Here is a 6,449-nt window from a genome sequence, read left to right as displayed (position 1 = left end):
TCTGACCATCTGACTCTGTCTGTGCTGCTCCCACCAGGAGACATGCATCTCCCAGGCTCAGATGTGTGTGTGCCGGCTCTGCTAGGGATGGAGTACCCTGACCCCATGGGATCTGGTCTTGGTGTGCCTGTTTTGGGGTATCAGAGTGACCCCCTATCTGGAGTCACAATACCACTGGCAGGGACCATGGAGGACCCTGATGGAAAAGGTACTGGGGAAACAAGTCTCTTATGGCAGAATGCCTTGAATATCAAAAATATGAATGCTTCCAACGCGCATAGACACAGCACACGGAGCTGACTCTGACAGTTAGTAAGTTAGTAGCTAATGTTAGCTAGCATACAAGGTAAATAGCAAGCTAAGATCAACCCAACAAGATAATACAATTAATAACTCTCGACAGGAGCCTCTCCTCCACCACATTTGTTGATGTTTTTAGTCCTGCCTCTTCCTCAATCTTTATTGGTCAGTCGAAAAAAAGTGACAAAAGTTGAACTGTTTCCTACTTGAGGCGCCCAGAGTGCGCCGTCCAAAAATGCTAGCCACCAAGAGCGCTTAAAGGGATAGTTCACATTTTTTAAAGTCTAGCCCTATTTGCTACTTGCCAATGATGATGTTGATTGGTAGAGTTCTTTCTCAACACAATCCATCCTGTTCCTCATAGTAGCTCTGGGAAGTTGTGCAAAAACGAAGCAAAGGTCACTGGGGTCACGGTCCTATATGTAGAAGCTGACTGAAGCTCACTGAAATTTACTTTGTGTGCAGTGTGGATGAAATTTTAGCGATCCTCAGTCAGCTTGTACATATAGGACCGTGACCCCAGTGACCTTTGCTTCATTTTTGCCCAACTTCCCAGAGCTAGTATGAGGAACAGGATGGATTGTACTGAGAAAGAACTCTACCAATCAACATCATCTATGGTAAGTAGCAAATAGGGCTAGACTTTAAAAAATGTGGACTATCCCTTTAAACACCAGGAAAGAGGAGCTTGCTGTGCACTTACTGCACCTCTGCCCTTCTCCACATGTCTTGTGTGCTGTTGTATTTCTTAGGCCTTGTGGCGATCCGCTGTGGGTCTCAGACAGTGGACCCAGTCACAGGAGTGCTGGCCCCAGTGGTTGGTGCCAGGCTGGATGTGTCCAGGAAAACTGTGGTACCTGTTACAGCCTCCTACTGGCTAACAGTGGCTGATCACACTGATAGTGCACAGGTGGGGGAAGCAATCGGGAGAGATGTTCTCGCAGAAAATGCCTTTTTAATCTAACAATATGATTTTGTCTACGAGCACTGCAGCAGTTTGAATTGATTCAACTCTTTTTTTTCTGCTTTAGCTCCAAATTTCATTTTGCAGGCTTTTGAATAGACCCATTTCACGGGGGCCATTTTGTGCCGAAAAGGCAGGATGAACACAGGTGCAAGCAACACACTAATGGGGGTTTCCAAATTCCAATCATGGAAGTTGGAAACCCTCATTAGTGTTTTGCTTGCACCTGTGTTTCCCCTGCCTTTTCGACACAAAATGGCCCCCGTGAGAAGGGTCCATTCAGTCACAAACTTCCTTTTATTGTCGCCTTCTATTGCCAGGTGGAGGCGCTGCAGAGGGAGCTGTGTCTGCGGAACAGTTACTGGCAACAACAGAGGCAGAGGGAGGAGGAGATTCTCTCTGATCTGGACTCGGCTCTACTTCGCTGTCTCAGCAGAGTCATGCAGGGCAACTGTGATCAGGTCAGCGGGGGGTGACGCTGGGTTTTCTTTCAAATATCTGATCAACTCCTCAGTAAAGCATGGGAAATTCAGAGGGGATAAACCTTCAACATGTGGAAATGATTGCGGGGATGTATTCATGGGAGCGGAAATCAACATTGAAAAGAAAATGCAGGTGAAGCTTATATACATATCCTGCCATTGGAATTGAAGGTAGATTATGCTCCTTTGCCAGGGATGGATAGGTTTTTCTATGTGCAATAAAGAGGAAAGGCAGCTTTTGTGAGCAAGCCCAGACTGTATACCCTCGGCTTCACTATACCGCCAGACCCACGAGAGTTCTTAATACGCTACGTTACTGCATGCTGCAGATAGTAGTATGCCAAGCGCAGCGATTCAACGTATTTGAGTACCCTATGAGTAGCCTACTTGCACTACTTCACGATGTGCCTCTGCTTTTGCGCTCCAACGTGTGTGGGCTTTGCTTTAGGTCCAGTGGGCGGAGCCAGAGAGGCAGCTGAGGGAAGCAGCGGTGGAGCTCCAGGAGTCAGCCCAGAGCGAGGCCCAGAGGAGAGCTGCTCAGCGCTCGCACCTGGCTCTGCTCCTGCCCCCACACGTATTGCACATCCTCACACTGGGTACATTGGTTGGCAAGCTGGCATAATGATGAGTACCAAGGAAATAGCAGACACGCCCTGCAGTAGATTGTAGCATTACATTCAGTGCTTTGCTTTAAAACATTTTTTTGAAAAAGTGTGATGCTTTTTAGAATACACTCCACAACTTACAGGGAGTTCAGTACACGGTAACAAAATCTGTACTTACTGTACCCAACACATCTGTACTTACAGGGTACAAAAAAAGACCTGCGGTATGCCAACTTTCATCTCACATGCAAGTTGTATATAGCCTATATTTTTAAGATGATTTCTGTGTTCAATATTGTATGTGTGTTGGTGTCTTTGTGCATCTGTGTTGTGTGTGTAGGTGACGAGGAGGAGTGCGATCAGCAGTGTGTGTGGCACTCTGGGCTGCTGTCAGGCCTAGACAGAGTAGACGTATGCATGGAGCAGCTGCAGCAAGACCAGGAGCAATGGATTTCACAGGGAGGAGAGTGGGCGCTGACTCTCCATTCTGTGGTCAGTTCAACAGCATTACATTAAGCTACTACACCTTGCCATTCCAAACTGATATGACAGGCTAAGAATTGGGGGGAATATATTTTCACATATTCAAATTCACATTCCACGTGTGTGTGTGTGGGGGGGGGGGGGGAGCGTAAAGTGAGTCATGACCTTTACAGGCTGTTGGAAAGTAAATCAGAAGCTGTGGTCTAACCTCCTTACTTTCATTCCTGAGTCAGAGAGCCTGAGAACCAGGCCATGCGGTTAAGCCATCAACATCATCATCAGCCATACAACTGCCAAGTTTTCACAATGTTTGAGATCACACTGTGAAATGAATAAGAATAACGAGCATTGCCAGGTGACTTTCTTGTTATAACACCCAGGACTTCAATCAGCAAATTTAAAGCCAGCACAGCATCAAAACCCAACAAGAACTATACAGACGCCAGTGAGCTTAACAGGACTTTGATCATCCTAGAATAATCCTATCCCATAATAAGAATGTGAAGTTTACTGTATGTTTATTAAGGATCCCCATTAGTCTACACTGTAGTGGAGACTATTCTTCCTGGGGTCCATGCAAAATACACCACAATACAAATCATACAATACAGCATGTGCAATGCTAGTGAATAAAACAAAGCAAAGAATAGAGAACAAATTCACATTAAATAGTGAAAACCAAAAGAAGACAACTAAAATTCAATGAGAAATAATGATAATACAAAGAGAACAATTAACCGCTCAGTAGAGCAGAATATTTGCTACTAGCACGAACCACAAGCATGACTTGAGTAGATAAGAAAAAGATGCTCAATCTGATAGCACAGAGTTCAAACATTATGCTTTCGGTATGTGGTAATGGCAGCTCATCCAAGTTTGATCAAGATTTGTTTTGTAAAATCTACTATCATGCACGTACACCGCTTTGGCTCCAAGCCCTCGATATGAAACACCAGCTGTAATGTCTTTCCTTCTTGTCATATCATGCCACATACCTCAAGGAGCTTTGGATAGGCTATACTATAAATGTTTTATGTAATGTGGTATCTTGTAATGATCCAAATGTAGCAGTTGAGCTGTAAGTCGCTCTAGGTAAATTAGTCAGACAAATGTGAATAGGTGTTAGTGTTAACTTTGCTGGCAGATGCTGTGCTCTTCATTGTGCACGGGGCTGTGTCTGTCTGTTCTCCAGGACGGGAAACAGAGAGTGGGCGAGCTGTGGGAGCAGTGTTGGTCCAGACAGGCGGAGTTGGAGGCGGCGCTCACTGGCCTGCACTTTGTCCGACATCTCTCTCAGCTCCGTGCTGACACTGCCCAGGTTCAAACACACTCAATAATGCGAACATAAATAAAGCTCATTTAAATAAGTGCCACACTGAATGGCTTTTTAAGTTTGTATATTTTGCATCAAGACTGTTGCCATCAAGTTTGTTTAAACCGTGTAATAGAGATTAATAGTCAATAGATTAGAACATACAGCCTAGCGATTAATAACATAATAATCCTGGAGGGTTTTTAGTGACGTAGTTGAGGAGTGTTTAGTTTGACTATCTCTACTCCTCTCTCTCTCTCTCTCTCTCTCTCTCTCTCTCTCTCTCTCTCTCTCTGTGTCTCTCTCCCTTCATTTTCCTCTTCTGTCCTTTCTGGGACCATGAGGGGATTTGATCTTTGCAGAGATGTGGGGTTGGGCTATGTCTTTTTTTTCATTTTTCTTCTGCTGTTGGGCCGTTGTTGCTGCTGCGGTTTTCTGTGGGGTGTGTGGGTGAGGGGGGCGTTGTGCTTGTCTGCGTGTGTGTGGGTGTGTGTGTGTGGGGGGGGGGGGGTCATAGCAGCCACGTGTGAGTTTTAACTTTGCATTTTAAGGGACAATGATGTTTTATTAAAGGAACATCAGAGGTCAAATGTGTCTCTCTCTCTCTCTCTCTCTCTCTCTCTCTAGGCAATACTGTCTGGTCACTTCTGGTACAGAGACTTTGGTCTGGCCCGGTGCAGTGGGCCCAGACCCTGTGTGAAGGTCATAGGTTTAGTCCAACAGAAAGCTCTGCCTCTACTGGAGAGACTGAGCCAGCTCCTGGAAGACAAACAGCCTGCCAGCCTCTCCCCCAGCGCCTGCCACCAGCACATCTCTGGTACTGGATCATACGTCGGTGGGCAAACATTTAGATTGACTGTACATATAGTGTGTTGGAGCAGTAGCCTACATTTCTCATCATCATGTGCATTATAAGACAGTGGTAAATACACATTCCTGTGTATTGCTATACCATATATGGAGCTGCAGCAGCATCTACATCTACAGTAGGATCTGTGGTGCGTTCATGCACGATCTTTTACAATTCATGCAGGCCTACTGCAGCACACATCTCCAGCACTTTATAGCTTGAGCCTGCAGAGGTCTACAGTACTTCTGCAATGCGCTATAGATAAACAAATCCAGGGGGTGTCTGGGTAGTGTAGCGCATTGGTTCTCAAATGGGGGTCCGCGGCATTTTGCTAGGGGGTCCGCAAAAAGTTTTCAGGAAAATAAAAATAAAAACTTTTTTTTTTGTTGCAAAAGCTTCATAGTTCAACGAAAATATTTTATGCTTTAAATCTAAAATGGTTCATGGATTACATTCTAATCTAACAACCCTATCAATTTAAAAGTCAAGCACGGTACCGTAGAAACAATTAAAGTAGTGGTGTAGTATTACTAATATACATTAATACTACATACATTAATACAGGTAATACTACCGCTAGTAGTATTTTACCGCTACAAACTTAATTGTTAAGCTTAGCCCAAAATAACAAATCAGAATGAGGGGGTCCCCGGTATATTTTCTATCTTGTAAGGGGTCCTTAGATGAAAAACATTTGAGAACCTCTGTAGCGGGTAGCACTCGAATACCACTGCGGAGACCCGGGTTCAGTTCTCGGCAGTGATACTTACCGTTTGGTACCGTACGGTTCGTCTCCGCCGAAAGATGGGCCCACGTAGCGGTGGAGGGGCGAGGCGATCTGGAGGGGTGGAGGAACAAAGGGAGCAAGGCAAGGTTTGGAATGGATCAGTCTCTCTGTGTGTCCAACCAACCGTTAAGTCACACTTTGTGCTGCTAGGGGGCAGCATTGAAAATGAATGAGACTGACCTAAGGGTGGATCTACATCACTGGTGGGGGACAATATGTTTACTATTCGCTTGTTTTTAGTGAGGCTGTTGAAAAACTAAAACTTAGATAAGCTTTCCGTTGAGATCTGATGTGCCGTTTGCCCATTTCAGAAGTGGAGGTCTAAATCACAACACCATCTCTGTTAACTGCACTTCTTAATCTAGCAGAATCTATAAAATGTCAACAGGCACGCCTGGGTGATAAAACAGGCCTGTTGAAGTGCAGTTAACAGAGATGGTGTTGTGATTTAGACCTCCAGAGTCGGGACTCTTCTATCTACATGGCTCTGGACCTTCCTATCCCTAGCTACAGCCCCTTTTCCCTAGACCCACGTCCTTCCTGACCATGCCCCCTCCATCACCCATATACACCAGTCCCCCTATACGCAACCCTTTCATCCTGACCACACCCCAACCAAGTACCCACATATACCTAGCCACTCCCCCTATACCCACCCCTCGAACC

The sequence above is a fragment of the Poromitra crassiceps genome (assembly GCF_964638095.1).
Source record: "Poromitra crassiceps genome assembly, chromosome: 5".
NCBI lineage: Eukaryota > Metazoa > Chordata > Actinopteri > Beryciformes > Melamphaidae > Poromitra > Poromitra crassiceps.
Note: the sequence above shows the minus strand (reverse complement) of the source record.